This window comes from Buceros rhinoceros, unplaced genomic scaffold, assembly GCF_000710305.1.
Source record: "Buceros rhinoceros silvestris isolate BGI_N320 unplaced genomic scaffold, ASM71030v1 scaffold46432, whole genome shotgun sequence".
Taxonomy (NCBI): domain Eukaryota; kingdom Metazoa; phylum Chordata; class Aves; order Bucerotiformes; family Bucerotidae; genus Buceros; species Buceros rhinoceros.
This window is the reverse complement of record NW_010400372.1, coordinates 4,769-25,827: the sequence shown is the minus strand read 5'-3', so window position 1 is coordinate 25,827 and position 21,059 is coordinate 4,769.

The following is a 21,059-nucleotide window of genomic DNA, read 5'->3' as shown; positions in this document are numbered from 1 at the left end:
GGGAACTAGGCAGTAATAGCGTAAAGTATTGCTAACGAGCAAGTTAACACCTGCAAACTCTTTAGACAGATGAGTTGTTTTAAATTCCCCTTTTTTGGTGTAGGAGAGATGAGTGCTTAGGTATAAAGGAAAAATGGACTGTAGGGAACAGGAGTAGGCTATTACTTGAAAAACTCAACAGAAGCCACAAAAATGAGGTAACCAATTACTGCCATTTATTTTAAATTTGCCAGAGATAGCTACTTCATTCAAAGATAAAACTAGAGAGACAGGTGTTAACAAGAATTTCAAAGAACAGACTATCATAGTACAAGGAAATTCATGTAAGATCTCATCTTGACTGAACTAACTGTATTCTGCAAGTGCTCAAAATTGATAGGCCCTGATGCTCTAAGCTAGACTTAGAGAACAACCTTGCAGTTGAACGCCATTTAGAGTGTCAGCAGTACTATTTTGCCTGGTTTAGTTACTATTTTCCTCATGCCTGAGGTCAGCAAAGTGAAAGCTTAGGTGAAGGATTGTTTTTAAATTAAGTTTGTTCATGCTTTATTAATCTTGGAAGAGATACTGGCAGTTACACTGGTGTCAGCTGTAGATCAGGGTAGACAGTACCATCTATGAACAGACTGATGCAGTGCAGAACTGCTTATTGTTGTTTGAATGTTGTATTAACCCAGTTGGCCAGTTTGAAACAGGATAATTTCTGCCTGTGTGAGGTTGCTAGTGGTGGCAGACAGAATAACGTACAGGGTATGGGATTCTGTTAACATAGGCAGTGATGATAGGACATAATTAGAAGCATTGGTCAAAGTTAAAATACAGTGTTTGAGACTATGGGACCACAAAAGCATCATTTTCATCTGGAGTACAGAAGAAGCACCTTTAAGGATAGTGACTGACATGATAATTTTAGAAGTGCTGTAGGGGTGCATTGTTTGTTTTGTTGTTGGGTTTTGTGTGTGATCCCCATCTCTATTGCATTCTGCATAACCACAGCTTAAATGCAATGACTACACCACCTGCAGCCGAGCAGTTTTCTTTTTGCCCAATCATGATACTGATTGCTGTATTTAATGGACTTCAGCCTTACAATGTGCTCTTGCAGTTATAAACTGGGCTTTCATCTGCACAGCAAGTTAAAGTTCAGCCTTGTTGCCAATAAATTTGGCTTCCTGCTGCATTTGATGAAAGGCATCACAACTGGTTCAGCTCAAGTGAGGGAGGAGCTTTGTCCATCTTAATGTAACTATTGATAAAGCAAATCCTGAGGCACGCAGGTGTGCCCAGCGATTACTGCCTATAGCTACGTCAGCAGTGCAGTTTAAAACCTTCTGTTTGGTTAACATCTATGCTCATTGAGACTATTTTTTGCAAATAGTGTCTGCTGCATATAATATCTTTTTTGTTGCAATATATGAAGCTTTTTTTCATGGTCTATTGAAAGGTTCAAAACAGAACATTAAGGATTGCATCAGTTCAAGCACCACATCACCATAGCAACATGCTGCGTGTACCTTGCAGGCTCAGGAAAGCCTTTGTATTGTTGCACACGCTAAATAATACAGCAGCATCCCATTATAACAAAGCAATCTACTAAACTATTACACAAAGTCATTAATTTTTTTAATCATGAGCTTATCACTTGAGAAATTAGTTGTTTAATTTATGTTCAGTCTCATCTGTTGTTCATTTACTGATGTAAGCTTCTAAGTTTAAGGGGGAAATTAGCCTACCAAATGAACAGCAATTCTGTACAATAAAGAACTTCATAACTGTTGTTTCATTAGCATAGAATGAAAGAATATGAATGTACGTACATTAGAGTCAAATAAATAACATCATACATTTGTAAAAAAATTGAGTCGATTAAGATGCATCAGTTCTGAAAGCCAGTTATTCTCCTGAGCAAATAGAAGAAACAAGGCCTTTCATTAGTCAGTATTTCCAGTGTTCTGCTCTTTTTGCTACCTTTTTGCTCACATGCAAAGATCCCTTCAATCAAACAACCAAATTTGAGTACATTATGCTTTCTTACCTGCAGTCCATGAGCCATAATCTTCTCTGAACAATGCTGTTGGAGGAGTTGGTATAACTACTGCAGTTTGTCTAGCTCTATTTTCATCTTGCAGCCAGATCATGACCTACTTCTAAAAGGTCAAAACTGCCATCCTTCCTACAGGAAGCATTACTTCCTTCCACTAATGCACTGACATCGCAATCCAAGGTTCTTACTTAATCAGATTAACCAGAAATAAAATAGGCATCAGCCCTGCTGCAACCAATCAGAGTAAAGGTATGGGAAACGAGGGAGATGCAAAAATCTTGCTTATTAATCAAATTAGTGGGAAGGGGTAGGTAGGGTGGTGGGGTTTTTGATTGAAAACACAAATCAGCTGTCTGGTTGTAGCAGATGATTCAGTGGTATGTGTGTACCAGTTTCTAACACAGTCTTTGTACATCCATCACTGTGATGAAGTGCACATCTTTTTCAAAATTGTTGTGCTAACTTGCTTGCAAAAAATCAGTGTTTGAATAAACCTATTTTTAAAGGCGACTTGAAGCAGAGGTCTGCAGCTGTTGAGACGTGGTGAACCCTGCCTGACATTCTTCCAGGTTATCCTTTCATAAAATGAGGGGGCGATAGTTCAAGTAACATGTTTCACAGAATTTAATATCAAATTGTGCTGACATTGACTGTTATCTGATTATTTTGGCATACCAAACTGCACTATTATCTGGGATTAACATGAAAGTCCTGGATTTCTAAAAATTAATCCTACTAACAAAATGAGCTAAAGCCAGCTTGCATACAACATATTACAGAATGTTCTTACCAGATTGGGTACAGTTTATTAATTCAACTAGTTTAGTGTTAATGTTAGTGGTAGGATGATGCAGAGATGCTCTTCCAAATGGATTAATGGGCACATCCACAACTTTCAGTGATATGTTAAAGAATGGTACTGTTTAGGAACTATTAATGCCTTGAGGCTACTTGGCCCCTGTTTTATGCAGTTAGCAGTATGTTCCTTCTACAAATTCCTTATGCTAGTCCCTATCTTGTGAAAAGCCTTGTTTTTCTAATTCCTAGTGTAAAGCACTCCTTTCTGGCTGGTAGTAACTTCTGTTCAAAGCCTGGAGAATTTCCTTAGTTTTCCTTCCTCCTTTGAAAGAAAGCATTAACAAAAACCATACCTGTAAACGGTGATGGCTATTGCTTGAGCAGAGATCCTCTCCCTTTTTCGCAGGTGCCAAAACGAAGGTGAACAGCAGCACTGCTGAGGAACTCATGCAAACATACATTGCCTTTATAAGTGTTTGTGGAGAAAAGCAAGAGAAAGAAAAGGGGTGAAGGGAATGCCAGACTAGTTTGTGTGTTTTCGCTCTCTTGAGCTTTTCAACTCAGTGTGATTTAGCTGTGCTGAAACGATGTTGGTGCTCTGGCTGAGAGGATGATGTGATACTAAGTGCTGCAATATTGCTCATACCAATTGCCCATGTATCACACCTACAACCTTATGTGACTAGTTCAAGGACTTTTTTTTTTTTCTAATTATTTACAGGACAAAAGGGCACTTATAGTTTTCACATTCATTTGTTGATTCTCATGTACTTTTCCACAAACAGAATTTAGAGTAGTTTTGTTAAAATCAACAGTATGGATGAGACTACTTGTTTTAAACCTCTTTCTAATAAAGGTGCTATTTATTGGCACTATCTCAGTTTACAATTTCCATCAGTTTAACTGAGCACAGTTACTGAAATTACAGTGAAGAAATAAATATTGTGCATATCCAATAGGATCTGTAGCACCAAACTTCGCTCTGCTCTTTTTTTAAATGCTTTCTTCTTCTCTGAATTATGTAATTTTTTATGTGCTTGATCTCTGTATAGGGAAACCTTGACTGCAGATCACACATACTAGGCAGCCTTCTGTCTGAACAGGCCACCTTAAAATTTCTCAAAGGTAATAGTATGCTTTGGTTCTGTCTATTAGAAGACCATCTCTGTTATGTAAATGACTTTATAAATCCCTACAGTCTTTACTTGAGGCAAGTTTGATTCCACATTACTCACATTTTATAAATTATACACTGGACCTTGCAAATCTTTGTGTCTCCTTTAGGCACCATACTGTTTTATCTGATTTGAACTGGGCCCAGTTTTAAAGTCCTATTTAATTCTGTTTCAGAAAAGGACTACAGAAAATCTCTCCCACATTATTTTGGAATTTTTGCTGTATTGGAAGTATTGTCTGAGCAGTGACTTTTTGACTGGAGTCCATGTTTAGAAAGAGCAGAAGAATTTCATTCATAAAGGGTTCATGCATATTTATGCATGTATTATGTAGTTATTTTATTATTATATTTTCTTAGCAAGTACTGATTTCTCTGTAGAGAGACCGACAACAAAAGAGACTATTGTGACATTGCTTTGTGATGGGCACGCCTGTTCAGCTGGAATGAGATTCCTGTAATTGAACAGGGAAAATAGTTGTGTTCTACTAAAATCCCCACAGATGGAACATGTCAGACAGGCTACCATGTGGCCTCCAAAATTTTATGAAAAGATTCATGAGAAATAGTCAGGTCAACAGCCCACGTGGGGAAAAAAAAGTAGATTTTTGAACTCAGAAGATTTGGAATAGAAAAGTTTAGTATTTGGAAAAACATACACTTCCATTAAACTTTAAGCTAGTTCAAAAAGCCTCTGTTTACTTATATCTGAAACTCAAAAAATTACTTCCAGATCGTATTTGTTTGAATGAATTTTAGATTCTCAGTAAATTCCATAAAACCATAATAGTAACCACCTACCGCTATTACCTGGTAGATATTTGAAAATCCAATAAATGTGTTAGTGGTCTCAATTAGTGGGCTGAGATTTGCATTCTGGAAGTTACTGCTACAATGAGTGTTTTTATTGTCACATTCTGAAGAAAGAAAGTTCGTAGGTGAAAGGTTCATTCTAGGACAGTTCTTTGTCATTGCTGAATAATGAAAAGAGAATGTAGCCAGTTGGCATCCTTCTCAGTCTTAAGTTCTGGGATCATCATCATCATGGCTTGGCTTCGCGAACGAAGATCTGGAAAGGGCTTTTCCCACACTCACTGCAAGCGATGAGTGCACCCTTCGGGCCTGCGCAGTGGATTTTTTAGGTGAGGCGCAGCGTGCGCTCACCCTTTACACCTGAGGTTCATCTGCCAGGGCCTAGCGAGCCTGGACGGTGACAGTGAAGTCCTCGGGTCGTAGGTTTGGTTCGAGTATCCTTCTCTTAGATGGAGCCTTACAGGGCTAAACGAGCTCCATCTGCCCGGGTTTGGAGTCAGAGTTGTCCTTCTCCTAGGATGGTTGCCCGAAGGCTAGTGAGCCCATCCTGCCCGTGGACACACTTGTCTGACCCTTCAGTTGAGACCTGTCTGGCTTGGGAGACCCCACCAGAGGCACATGCCACCACCAGCACAGCTCTCAACCTCACAAGGGCACGCAAGCTCCTTCCCCACGGCAAAGGGGTGCCCGTGTGAAAGAGTCGCTGCTCTACCTCCGGACATCACAGACCCGGGACGGGGTGGCCGGGGCCTGCCAAGAACGGGAGTCCTGGAGGTCGTATGGGATCATGCTCCTATGGGAAAGAACTAAAAAGTTTCAGTGTGTATTTGTTCCATATAGAAGCCCCAAGTGCATCTTTTTAAAGTTAAATGGTTGAAGAAAGCAGTGCACCAACCAAGACGGGTGTCAGTCCAATGCCCTCCTCTAAATGGATGCTGGAAGGGCTGGTAAGTGTAGCCCTTACAAACAGACTGGAGATTAGATCAGCACTGACACCTTGGTGAAACAGCAGCCAGTTAAGACAGAGCAACACTGCTCTTGTCCTTGTATCCATTTCCTAAACTAATGAATCAATAATTAGTTTTTTCATGACATGTGGGTGTTGTTCACAAACCTGTTTACATACCTAGGTTTGTTAAACAGTTTTACATTCTAGTACAGTTTGAAGTAACTGGTATTGAGACCGCTGCAATGATTTTATCAGACCTCAAGAAATATTCTATAGGCACTATACAAGGACTACAAGTCTTGTCAGACATTTCCTTTTAATTATTTAAAATCAGAAAATAAATAAATTATATTTATTCTACCACTGTTCCGTTAGATTAATAAAACTTCACGAATAAAACATCAGAGAAAGTGTCCACTAGAGGGAAGCCTCTGCCACGGAAGACGGTACTTCCAAAGGGGAAGAAAACCCTACATTTTATGAAGCAAACTTTCTAGACTAAGAAACTCTGTGTTCCATAAGTATAGCTATATCTCACTGAAATGCAAATACAATCAAGTAATTCAAAACAGGCATCTGAAATATCTATAACAGTTCTGAACTTGAGCAATTGTAAATTATAGGAAAACTGCGCTGATTTGCACCACTGAAGGCTTGACCCATGGGCAACATGTTCCAAGTGGCTGCTAAAGCCTTAAACTAAAACTGAGCATTTGTATTCAGTGGCTGATGTGATATTAAGAAACTTGATTAATACACTTTGAAATGGCTCTATATCAGTAATTCAAAGCCCATCTTAAATTGCTTTTCGTTTGGCATTTTTAAGTCTTAGGTAAGACCAGCTACCTAATTCGTTTGCTAAAAAGCTGTTTGGAAAAACCACACCGCACATCCGATGGTAAACAGTGCATGTTTACAATTAGAAACTAGCAACAATTTCAACATTTTAAATCTTTATCATATGTACTCCTGTAGATTATGTAGCTCTTTCACATAAAAGATTTCAGGAGTATGAACCTTCATACTTTCCTTGGCTATTTTCTGTCTGGTCTGAATATGAGATTTTTATTATTTTACTGAAACAGAAAATAAGCCTTGACCAATATTGGATATTTATAAATGTTGTGCTTGAAAAGGTCTGCTTTTACAAGTCCTCTGATACTGCCAACATCTATCAAACACAGACTGATTGATGGCAGAAGTTGAAGGAAACTCCCCTGTAAAAGGTGACTCAGATTTAAGTTTGAATAATTCTTGAAAAAACCCTGACACCAATTCTTAAATAGACAAATGACAAATTTGGCAGACTCAGACATCCTGATTGCTGACCTGGAGGATGTGTACAAAATTTATTAACAAACTCTTTCCGGCCATAACATAAATGGTGGAGTGACTGTCTGAAGGAAACCTTTATATACCTTTTGCTACATTTGTTTTGCAGGTAGGAAAAATTTTCAGTCTCCTGGACTGTCTATATTAGAAACTTATTTTGAGAGGTGATCTGGTCAGGACTGGGGCAATAAAGCAGAGACAAGGAATCAGGACTTCTGGATTTTATTCACAGCTCTGACACACAGTTTATGTGCTGTATGACGATGGCCAGTTTATTTTCCTAACTGCCAATGTTGTACCTCTGACCTTTCTATGTGCCTGCTTTTGCCCTGTTGCCTCCTATAATCAGCTGACCTTAGTTTTCTGAGACTTCTCTCCTGTTTGCTATGCAGGTCATTGTTATTTTTGGGAAGGTGCCATTTAAGGAACACTGTTGCTGTCATTAACTATTGGTCAAATTAGTGATTTGAAAAAAAAAAAAGATTGTGGTCTATTTACTTGAATGTTAAAATACAGTTGATACAGTTTAATATTTCAGTGAGCAAACATGGGTTGCTCCATAACTGCCATAGTGACCAGTGTGTCTGATCAAGTTCCTCCCCAACCCCCCCAACAGCTGGATGAATTGTTTTACCTCGGAATCAATGGGTGGTCCAGGAAGCAGTCTGCTCTGCTCTTGGGGAGCTGGACTCATCTTCACTACAGAGATGTTTAATAAAAACATTGGTGGAACAATGGCTTTATCTGAGTGTGTGATCACAGCTGTTTTATTTTAGCAATGTAACAGCAATAGCAATTAAATCCATATTCCTCCTTGGATATTTATTTTCCTGAATTCATTCTTAGTGCAGTGAAAGAATTTGGTGTGAATTGCAGGGTTGAAATAGAACTGCATGTAGTGGATTTCAGACTACTTGTATTACCTTTGTATGATATTTCTATTACTTGAGACCTTAAAACATAGTAGAAAAATACCATAAAACAGAGGGGCCGCATTTTAAAATATTCTAAAATACTTCCCCATTTTTCTAATCACTATTCTTTATTGTTAACAATATTCTGTTCTGCAAAGCCATGGTTGACTATTAGGAAGGCTAAGTATCATCTTCCCATAACAGCATGTAAGAAAAATGTGGACTATGCGTTTTGGTAAAATAAAAAAAATTGCTCTTATAAAATACCATGCAATTACTGTATTCAAATAGAGATAGCTCATCTCTAATTCTCAGTTTTATAAAACCAGATATTGAAGTGTTGCCAATGCCTTTTGTTGAGATGTTGGATAATTAAGATGACACTTTTTTATGAGCTTGCTTAGAAAGATTTTACTGCTGCTACTTCTGTTTACTTATAGGCAATTCCAGTGGTTGGCAGCTTGCAGTGAAAACCACTGCCAGTGTGCATTAGCTGTGCAGGATTATCTACAGAATAAAAAGGAAGTTCAGTGCTGGGCAGTACAGTTTCATAAGACAATGGAGAGAACAAAGAGAAAGCCTCTGTTACTGATTCTCAAGTTTTCAATTCCTTCCTCAGATCTCCATCAAAGTACTCCAGTTATTGCCTGTTGAATCTGATGGCATAGATGATGTTTCGGAACCTGTTTACACCTGAATCCCGCAGGGGTCCTACACTGTTGGAAAGTCAGAAATCCTAGTAAAGATGTTTATAGAATCATAGAACAGCCTAGGTTGGAAGGGACCTTGACAGATCATCTGGTCCAGCCTTTCATGGGAAGGGGAGACCAGATAAGATTATCTAGCACCCCATCCAATTACATCTTCAAAACCTCCCATGATGGAGACCCTACCACATCCTTGGGGAGGTTGTTCCAGTGAATGACTTTTCTCAATGTAAAAAATTTCTTTCTTGTATCAAGATGAAACCTTTCCCTGTGCAACTTGTATCCGTGGCCCTGTGTGTCCTCCCTGTGGCACCTTCTAAAGAGATAGGCTCTGTCCTCTTTGAGGCTGCTCTTTAAGTACTAGAATACTGTAATGAAGTCTCCCCTGAGCTTTCTCTTCTCCAGGGAGAAAAGAGCTTAACTGCTTAAGTATGTCCTCATAGGGCAGATTCTCCAGCCCTTGGATCAGCTTCATGGCTCTCTTCCATTGGACCCTCTCCAGTATGTTATACTAAGCCTTTTTCATACTGCTAAAAACTTTGTCTTTTTCCACTTCCAGCACTTGGGTTTCATTCCTTCACTCTCCTTGCAAGTTTCCTCTTATTGTAGTAATGAGAGAAGAGCTTCCTTTGTCCTAATATCCTGGCACCTTGTCCTCTGAACTCATTTCCACCTGCTTCTTGCAAGTAGTATTGCAGCTTTTCCATCAACAATGCATAATCTTATTCTCTTAGGCAGCTACCTTCTTTCTATTCTCCCATCACACATCACCTCTAATTTCTTTCTATTCACTGAGTTATCTTCATGGGAAACTTTAGGACTCTCAATTCTGCACTCCTGGCAGCTTTTGACCTGCTAACTGTCTTCCTCCTTGAACATTTGTCCTTGTTTTGCTTTTGATTTCATTATCTCCTTCCACTCAACAAATTCCAATCTTTTCTAACTCATTTTATTTTCTCTCATATTTTCTTTTATGAGGGAAAGTAATAACACAAAAATAAGTAAGAACCACTTTCAAGCTAGTTTGCTTTTATCCCCGTTAGAGAAAATTAAAAATCCTTCTTTAACTGAAATGAATGGATTATGCCCTCCATGCACTTCACACTGTATTTGTATAATTTAATCTTTTTTATTATTATTATTTGGTGCTGTGATGAATGGTGTGAATTATTTTATGGTTGCAATTATTGCATTGTTATTTCTACTAGAGTCCTCTGCAGCAAAAGTCTCCAGAGATTCAGAGTAGTTTACCACATTTCTGTCCTGCACATACATCCTAATACAGGTAATTGGTTTTTCTTCACTATTCCACAAGCTATATCCCAGACTGGCAGATTTTGTATGTATTTAATACATGTATTTTGCCTTCTTAAAAACTAAACATGGCTGATTCATCACACTTGACAACTGTTCCTGCAGAAAAGACAGGAATTTGGAAAGGTGTTATGCTGGAGACTTCTTATCTTTGGTTTTGGATTATTCTGAAGTATATCCTTCAGTGTTAGTAAAATAATTCAGATTTCTCATGAAGCCTCCTTATGCAAAATTTTTTAAAAGCAGTAATTCTGAAAAAGGATAAGTAATCTGCACTGATATTTCTGAAATTGATTTATTTGGTCTTCCAAAAATCTTTTGTTAGTGTTTAGAAAGGGTGCAAGAAAACAATCATCCTTGTAACAAGCACCTTCATCTCTTCTTTCCTTTTGAAGTCATCATTCTAACCTAGTGCAAGGCCAAGTCTTGTTCATGTAAAATATATAGTGTTAGAGGTTAAATCTCCTGCCACACAAAGTCACAGTGGACACAGCAACTGTTTCTTGCTCTGTTCAGCCATTCACAAGAGTATATCATAATGAAGCTAAACCCCATGGCTGAAGATTAATGAAGGTAAATGCATACATTCTTCACTCCTGGACCTTCCCACATTCCATTTGAGCATACAACAAAACCGACATAATAAACTAAGAGGGAGCCATCTTAGGTAACGCTGTGTGATACCCTCATGTGTCATGGCAACTTGCTTTTCTTTTTGCTTCGTTGCTGTTAACATGCATTTCAGAAAGTGCTATCCAGCAGTGACTGAAAAAAAGATGACTTTGTAGAAGATATGATGTGGTGGTAATCAAGACAAACCAGAATGTAAGGCTGTGGGCTTAGACACTAGCTGGAGATCACTCAGTCTAGCCACAAATGTGAAAATGCACCACTGTATGGTAAAAGCTGGAAAATCTTTAACAACTTGGCTTTTACTAACAGAAAAGAAGAAAGTTAAATTTGTCGAAGATAGCTGTGATAATTTTCATTTCCAGACATGTTAAATTTTCATTACTGCAATTATTCTTTTAATTACCTTCTTAAACAGCTCCCACTTTAAAACATCATCCAACATGACTGTCTTTTCAAAAATTCATTTTAATCAGTAGGGGCCAAATTCAGGAAAGCACAGAAGTCTGTGTTATGGACTATCCCTATTGAAGGCAATAGCTAAAAACCATTCTTGACTTCAGGCATGTACTAAGGATGCAGTCTGTCTTCAGTCATGGAACTAAAGAAGTTTGAATCAGGCATAGAGTAAACTGGAACTGAAAAAATATCATATGCATCTTTGCAGCCTCTCCTAAGAGAATGTCTGTGACAGCTGCATTGTGGAGTGGTGGAAAGGAGGGTTGTCTAGGTGTCAGAGGTAGAAACTGAGACATTAAGATCTTCACATTTAAAAAAAAAATCCATGAAGACTGCCAGTAAGAGGCTGTAATAGCAAAGTTTTGTATGGATAATATGGTGCATATAATGAGTCTACCCAGGAAAAACAAGACAAGCTATTAAAAGAAAAGTAAGTTTTGGACAGCTAGGGGCTATAATAGTACTCTCACACAGCTGGGTCAGTGGGCTCAAAAGGGTTCTGCATTGAGTTAAAGCACACAATATGTTGTTATGCTTAAGTGTATTTAAAAATTCCATCATCTCAAGCTGTGTTTTCTATCTGGGAGCTAGGAAGGGTTGAGGAATAGGCTGCTGGGGAGCAGCAAGGGCCAACCGCTGCCTAAAGGACAGGCAGTCAAGCGTGGCAACATAGCAGGCAGGGCAGGGGCCTCACGAGCCAGGGCTTAGTCCCACAGTACCTGACTGAGGTGAGTAAGACAGGCCTGGGTATGGGACTGGGCTCAACTAGCAGTCCAGATCATGACAAAAGGTTGAGTTGCAGCAGGTCCGAGGTCAAGCTGGGAAGTCAATCCATAGGTCAGGTCCAGTGATCATCAGGCAGCAAAACAGATCCAGCTGAGCTGGGAACAAGTACATATATGATAGAGCTCTGACTGACTGGAATCTCACTCCTGAACTTACATGGAGCTGCTGGGCCCGTGATGAGAGGATGTTGATGGGGGCTCCAGGTGGAACTGGCCATGACCAGTAAGGCCTGTTGGTGCACTCAAGGCACTGACACAGGCCACATGTCAGGAGGACCCAAACTGCAGGAAGTTTTCTCTTTAAAGAAGCCCAGAAAAGTCATGCTTAGAGTTAACCAGAAGAGAAAATGATGAATAAGACCCGCCTTTGATAGTCTTTTTCATAATACCTGTGAAAGTTTGAAACAGATATCCGAAAGCCTGGAAAAGAAGAGCAAGAAGTTTTATTTAATCTAGCAAGAGAGTTATGAGATCACACAAAGTCTGTTCAAACCATAGAGGAAAAAGTCATTTCCAAAACCTCACATATGACCTTAACCACTCAGGCTTAGCAGTGAGGCTTTGAACGCTGAGGTTTAGCACTGAGGCTTCTGGTTAACATTTGTTTCCATTGAATGCTTCCACAACTATGCATCTTCAGAGGAAGTGAGAAGATAAATGGCATGATGTAGAACAGGGCAGCTGGTTTGGATCCTTGTCCCTGTATACACTGAAAAAGCACTAGAACAGTTATTCTTATTGTAGGCATGTTCAGACAGCCCATCATCATAAAGTTAACAGAAAGCATATATATCTCTCAAGTAGCTAGTGAACTGCATACCTCCCAAGCATTGTCAGAGATGTCATTTATATTCCTATCCTGTTTTCCTACCCTGTTTTTTTTCTTTTATCATTATTCAGAAAGAATATTAAAAAGAACAACTTAATCTTTCATTAACATAGATTTTTGCCTGCTGTAAACTGTGAACTTTGGATACAGCAGTCTTTTGTATGAATTTTTTGCCTCCTCCAGGAACTCTGTCTGTGCAGTTAGTTCGCTTTTGGTGCAGCATAGCAGTGATGGTGTTAGAAGTAGGCTATGTGCAGCCTCCTGGAGAGTCTCCACACTGTGTAGCCCCACTTCTGAGGGCTCTTAATAGCTCAGACCCAAAGTACAGAAACATACCGTTTGCTGTGGTGCCAGCCCAGAGGCACAGCCACACAGGAAAGACAGTGAGTTAGAGAAGTCATCTCACCTTCAGGCTGGGAGGTAGGCACTTTCAAGCAGCTCCTGTGACTCAGCAGAACAGTGCAGACTTCAAAATTGAAATAGTCTTACGACAGAAACTTTGTGCAGCGCCTTCTGAAATATGTGAGATCATATGTGCAAAAGAGAATTTCAAAGCTGGTATCTGAGGAACAGGAATAAAAAAGAATATCCAACAAATAATTAATGTGATGACCAATTTTTCTGTCAGTTCTAAATGTAACTTGTCACATCGTATGGCATTTATTTTTATTCCCTTTCCGTGGTTTTCTTCAGTGCTGCTTTGAAGGTAATAACAGGTTTTTCTTTCTTTTTGAGTGATAAATCTGGTTCTTAGGTTTTCTGCACAGGTATTAATTTGTGTGTTTTCTTGAAGATCTCTGGATAAACTGCCTTATTGCTATCCAAAGAGAAGCCTCTCAGTGCTACAGATTGTCTCTGATAAACCTGTACTGTAATAGAGGGATTGACCTAATCCCTCTTAGTCATAGTGATAACTTTGGGCCACATTCCAACATCTTTATTTAACTCACACTGCAGAGAGCTGCAGTTTTCTTAATACATCTACTCACTGAGTAAGGAGTTAGTCTGCCTGTGTAAGAAAATGTGTATATGTAGACTCAGTATCCGGTCTTAAAAGATAGATTGACAATCCTATCTGAGGGGCAATCTATGACTGCACTATTGAGACATTACCATGTTAGATGTGTGCCAAAGCCAGAGCTGGTTCTTTTCATGTTCCAAAAGTAAAAGGAAGCAGCATTTTTTGTTCAACTTTCAAATGTTTGCCTTTCCCTGTGGTCCTAGCTAGCTCAGCTTTTCAGCATACAGTGAAATTTCTATTTCTTTCCCAGTTTGTTCTGCTCCTTCGCTCTATACCTAGACTGCACCATTTGTATTGCTTGAGGTCCAGACACAAATTTAGAACTAACTTCATACTGTCAAGCAGGAAGTCAATGTCTTATTTTCTCTCCTCTTGTACTGCTTCAGAAAGGCCAATGACCAGCTAACACAATTAAATCAAAATGAGCAATTGCCAGCTTGTTAATGGCCCATATGAAAAGATACAGAAGAGATCATGTCTAAATCTCGGAGAAAAGGCTGATGGCTTTGAGTCAAATGATACAAGAGTGACATTTCTAAATTTATCTTCTCACGTGCCCTGTGGAAGTTTGGCCTACTAATTCACAGTTAAGCTTTTAAAGATACGTGTGGCAGACTCTCTGATTTCCTGTGACTACCTCTGAGAGTTTTGTATTCATTTTATGGGAAGCCTCTTTTCCCTCACCTTGGATGACAGTGAACTTCTCAGAATGGGGACTGTCTTTGGCTGGTGAGTAGATGATCTTAGTGTAATGTGATTTACATCATAATGCAAACAACTAATGTTAAAAGCACTGCATTGGCTAAAACTCAAAAGCAATAAGCTAATTGTCAAAGTATCAGAAAAAAATACGGAAGCTCCTTTGTGCATTTACTAATTTTTTCTTGTTTGCAATGCTTAGAGAAGAACAAAATTAAGCAATATAAATTAAACAGTACTTTATAGTGTTACAACTATGAATGCAGTTAATTAGCCCAGGGAAAAAATGATTCTAAAAATAATGTTGGAAATGAAGTCTGGTTAAATAGATGATAAAGCTTTTGCTGGCTGTGTGACAAGCCCCAGTACAAGATGTCTAGTCTGTGTATTCCACCACTAAGTAGCTCATTGCCATAATTCATGTAAAACAATACAATTTTATCATTCCTCCAATAAAATTAACTACACACTGGGCTTGTAGTGCAGCATTTATGCTGGCCTCTATGCCCCAAAGGTCATTGTATTGTCTGCATAAAATGTTCAAGTCATTTTTGAAAGAAGAGTAATGGGATAAAAATGTCTTGGTTGGAGTGTTTGCTTCCCTAGAGTGCAGGAGCAATCAAGTACTTAACCATAGTTCTGTAGCAGATGGTGAGCAGCCAAGCCACTATTATGGGATGAGAATCTCTAATGTCAACGTTGGCTTCAGGGATGAAAACCCCATTTTTTTAGAGAGAGAGGACTTACTTTCATCTGCAGCGTTTAACAATAAGTGTTCAGCTGCATTTTAACTAACTGGTTTTATATCCTACAGAAAATAAAGTGTCTACGATAGGATAATAAGAACTACCGTTATTATGCTTAACAATCTGGTTCTGCTGAAATCAGTGGTAAGACTACCTGATTTCACTGGAATCGAGGCTTCACCAGTCCATTTAAATGTCAAATCACAACAGCTGGCATTTGTGCTACAAGCAGTATCAATAGCATTCTGGATATTCAGTGTATTAGCAGTGACAGCATCAAAATTAGATGTAATTGTGAATGACAGTTCATCAAGATTCACTATATGGTTATCCTTGTGCCTCAAGACTCACTTTAAAAGCGGGTCATAGCAGTTCTATGAGTCAAATCATTCTTAACCCTGAATCTATGCAGAGAGTATATGAACAGAATCTTTTTTTCCCCAGAATAAACAATTCTAGAGGAGACAAGCTTATGCTGATTCTTCATTCTAACATTTAGAGAAGAAACACAAAGTGGAATTCATGCAAAAACATCACAAATGTGGAGGCAGAGTCAACTGCAAGCTAGTCTTGCTCCCTGCCAACTGAAACAGCCACTTCAAAACTGCGTTCACTCTCAGCTTGCTGAGTCAGCTGAGAGCAGGGCATCCACTGTCCTCTCCAGCAATACAGCGCACCGGGACTCTCACTGTAAGAACAGTGTACATTCTGTAGAAATGTTTTCTGAACACTCCAGCTCTGCAGATAACCAAATTTACCTGCTATCCAGCTTAGACAGGGCATGTGGTGTGTGTAACTATATCCTCGCACTGGGAAAATACTCTGTCGTGAATGACTACTATTTTGCTCTTTGCCTATCAACTGGAGTTGCTGTTTTCAGACTATGATAAAATGCCTTATTCTGGTTTTGCATCAGAAGTACCTGCATTCCCACATCCTGTCACATACACAGACACTTCCACTGATGCCGCTTCAAGTCAGGGAATGAAGCATTCTAACATCAATATGCTCATAATCAAAAAGTTGTTGTCATTAATAAGAAGATCATTTTCTCTGCAAAGGTTTTTGTGCGTTAATCAACAAAATCACATCTTACCTTAGTTTCTGAGGTGGTGGGAAAAGGAATTATGCTTCCTGGATGAAATCTGAAATGGTTTCACTCTGAACCAGCTGGGAGTCACAGGACTGGAATGACGGGATCAGGAGAGCAAAGACAGGTCTGGTTTGGCATGAAAGAGGAGGGAGAGAGAGATGAGGGACATGGAAAACATCAAGATGTCTGAATAAACAAAGGGCTAGGCCTCAGCTGGAGTAAATCTGAGAAGATGCAGTGAATTCAGTGAAATCTACTCTGATTTACTCTAGGCCCACAGAGCTTCCAGCGTTTGACTGATATAAATCATATCGAGATTCTTTTAAAGTTTATCCCGTCACCAATTACTTGGTGTGTCTAAGGGTCTGACATTCACTTTGTGAGGCTTTTTAAGAACTTATTTTACCAAGGAACCACAGGATTCAGGGTAACATTCTTTTTAGACTGTTTGGTGTCATTGGTAGTTTTTTCTCTTTGAGGTTTGCTTTATTCCACAGCTGTGGTTTTATTGGGGAAAGTCTTCACGTAGTGTCTGGTTTTTCATCCTGGTGATGTTTGCTGGAAAAAACCATAGCATTTCCAAGTTGCAAGTGAAAAGTGTGCTCCTTGTCAGGAACCTTCTCACAACCTTCTTAGAGTGCAGGAATTCTACCCGAATTCTACTCAGAGCTCTGATTTTGTAAATAGCGGCCAAAGTACAAAAGGCAAGACCTAAACGAACCTGAGTGTAAGTCTTAAGGCTATAAACCCAAACAGTCCATAAATCAAATGATAAGATTCCACAAGATGAAGTAGTCATGAATAACAGGTATGTAAATTCACTTGGTAGAATGTTGGAAATGTGCTACCTCCTGCAACTCGTAATCAAATCCACCTGAACTAGTGGTTTATGACTTAAATGATGTGAGCTATTTTCCATCTACTGTATTAGAAGCTAGATTGGAGAAATCAAAAAGAAATGGTTAACTACTCAAGAAAATAAGAAGAGAAAGCTGTGTTTTTGCAGGCATTTCCTTTGCAGTAAATCAACTTTTGCCTCCTCTTAGCGTTCACTTCACTTATGGAGGAGGAGGTTACCTTTTTCACTTATCAGGGGCAGCAAGATATTTCTGCTCTTGGAAATGTTGCCATGGACTAGATGTGTCTCAAATGGAGTCTAATTTCTCATTACCTTTCTAACCTTTCAGTCTTTGCTGATTCCAAAATGAGGAATTTTGAAATGTAAATTCAGAAGCAAACCATCCTTTCAGCAGCCCTCTCTACTTAGTCAGATAAGAACATCTGTGCAATTTTAAGGGAAACCTTCCAAAGTGTTAGTGATCCACTGATTTTTTTTTCAGTTGGCAATTGACATGAATAAATCCAGGTCTGGACGCAAATGCATGTTTCTTGAGACTTCAATTTTTTCTTCAGTTTCTAAATTTTTGCTTGTTGATGAGATAAAAACCTGTCTGAAGAGGAATACATATTATGGCTTAACTTTATCATAATGTGAAACTAGATGAAGTGCCCCTAAGGTGTTGTAGTTGAGACACCGAGGACAACTTATTCATAAAAGTTGCAAGTCCTCAAAAGAAGGCAGCAGTGTTATTCTTAAAATTCATTGCTCTTTCAAGTCTATTAATCAATCCTCTGAATGAATGCAATTGTTAGCACAGTATATTGTGTGCTGTATTCGGGAACAGAACAGAAGCCATATTAAAATCTCCCATCATGACAGCAAAATTTAAGGAGTAGATGTTCTACATCAACCTCTTAAGAACTGGAAACTGCCAGTGTTTAGCCTAGAATACCATAAGAAAACGTGGTATTATGCATACTATTGTATGGTACCAATGAGTTATTGCTTCTTTTTTGCTTGTTACAAGCACATTTTGCTTAGCTATTTATGGAAATAGTTTGATTTAAGTAAACACTTTAATTAGATTCAAGTCTGAATTAGGTTTAATTGCCTCACATTTCCAGATGCTAGTTTTCCAGGGAACTAGATAAAAATATTGAAAGGTATGCCTGGAATAAGAGAGACACAGGGTGGAAGCTTGCTCAGGATCCTTCAAAATACCCACACTTGTACATAGCGACAGGAGAAAGCATTATTCCCGATGTGTAATGAACTATGTACAACTGTTTACGACTAAATACAAAATGTATTCTTTTGATAATATGAGGAAAATAATAAAAGATTCTTCCCTCAAATTTTCCAAATAAAGAAAAGTAGTAACACACCGTAAGCTGTTTTAAATGTTGTTCCTTAGTGTTTTTAAACCTCTTAGAAGATTCAGTAGGGGAAGGTGAGAGAGGGCAAGTTGCCTGAAAACAGTAACTCCAGATCTAAAGTAGTGCTGAAACAGAGCAAAAGAGCTGTAACACGTAGCCTGTTTTGGCATTATCTGGATAGGTGACTGTCCTCTGTCTTTGGAAAGGGGCGTGATATAAAGGTTGTTGTAATACAAATAAATTTGTGTAAGTTACTTTTTAATAAAAAAATCCTACATCAAAGCAAACCTCATAGCAATGCTTCTTGGTGTAATCTTCCCCATGCCAAAAGCTCAGTCCAAACCCAAACTATTCTTCCACTTTGTTGGGTTCTGGAAATATATTTCCCAACCATTAATTTATATAATTAAGTACTGAATACCATATAAAAACAGTACACAATCTTGTACTATTTCATTGATACATGGTTGCACTGTCCCCTGCAATTTTTGTTTTAATTTCATGGCTTTTTCCTGGTTTTCTAGAATAGTGCTGCTGAGCATTGGGGAAAGTATCAGAGGAACAGCGTAAAACAAGACTGTCCCTGTATTTCTTTAATTCCAAATATCAGGTTTTTTAAAAGGGCGGAAAAACTAAAAAGAAAAAGAAAAGCAAGCTCCTTATCTGTGTGGTGGTGTAGTGGGCTCAGATTAGGTAAGACCAAAAGCCCACTAGGCTTCATTTGCTCTTTTCCTCTATAGGACTCAATTTCTTTCTTTTACCACTTTATATATGGAAGTACAACCCTGTTGACTTAATTTTTAAACCATTATGCTGGAAGGGAATCAGCCGGGTAGCATCTCTTCCCAGGCACACACGCCATCTCAGTGAACTTAAAATTATGTCAGTATCCTCAGGAACTGGAGGACCAGAAATGTCTTTGAGCTGAGCAAATCTGTCAGCTCTGCTCTGGACCAAGCCCTTGAATGGCTGTCCTGTGCTTTTGGCCTTCTTAGTCTCCCAGTGAACTTTTTATTTTTCTCCTCACAAAGTCTCTTCAGCTGATAGTGAAAGGATCACAGATATAATCAGAATTTTCACTGCTAAATGGTTTTTTACAAACAAACGGTTTTTCATTTGAAAGAAAAACAGCAACAATGGAAAGATAATGGCTTATGGTAGATGCTGAAGAACAGAACATAGTGATACATTCCCAGAATAATCAACTGCCAAAATGGTTTTATATTCAGGGACTTTCTGAGCCAGAGGATCATCTTTGTGTTTAAAAGCCTCTGTTAGATGTTTCATCAATGAATTTGTTCAATCCTTGCAAACTTTTGTGATCTTCCAGCACCCACAACATCCTGTGGCAAGAAATTCCATGAGGCAGTCTGTTAGTCTGGTGATTGTGCTGCTATTGTGTTTCTACAATGCATGGAAATTAACAGCTCTGTTATATTTTCCTGTCCATTATCTTAACACAGGAAATCACTCAGCTACTGCAGAAAGCACTAAGCTACTTTCTTGACTGATACAAACAGAAATCAATGGAACTAGAATAATTAATTAAATAGTGTGATGTTACTGCTGTGCAAGAGCAGTCTTGAGTTTGAGGTTGAAGTTGATTTTTTCCATCTGTCCACACATCCACACAATTTACCTAGAGAAATCCCTATTGGGCTGGCTTTGTGAGGACCCTGCTGATACATTCAGGAAAAAATAATGGTGTGAGTCCTCTACTGTAACACTGGACTGTGCCTTGCCTGGTGATCTAATCTATCCTCCCTGACTTTGCAGTGCTTTCAAATGGCAAATATACAGGACATAAGGTAACACACAGTCTTCCTCTAAAAAGACCCCAGAATTTTTCACCCTAAGGACATATAGCATCTGAAGAAGACTGCATTCTGGTTGCTTGATAGTGGGAAAAAGAACACATGGAACTGGCCTGCTGGGAGCACTTCAGGCTACAGTATTCTTGATATCTCTCAGATCTTATGGGCAAGCATAGAAATGCATCCCATTGCACATCCTCCTTTCTACCGTGGCTTCTTTAGGATGGAACTTCCATTTATCCTCATTACATAAGTTCAGAATATAACTTCAGGTGCAGGAATCAAAGCTTTGAGAAAGTACTTTGCTGGGGCAGATTCTGTGAGAGGCTCCTGGAGAGCTCTCTTAGAAAGGACTTACTCATGAGAGCACTGCAAATAGCCGTTGTAAATGGACTTAAAAGTGGCAAGAGTGTATCAGAGTGGGCATCTTTTGAACAGCCCGTACTGATGAAAGGATTTTATGCAGGACTGCACAATTTATGGATACCTCACTGCCAGTTGTACTTCCGCAGCAATATGCTTAATGCTGGCTGACTGCCCAAGAGTGTAGCTTTCTTTCTGGGTAAATTTTACAGCTTGCAAACATGACTTGAAGCAGGTATTGACCTGGATCTTAGCTGATTGAGAAGTCATCTCAGCATGTGCCTTTTAGCCTGGAAGTTCTGCCTTCTGTCTTCCAGAAACTCAACATGTATTTCCCACCTATCTTGCTTCTTCCCAG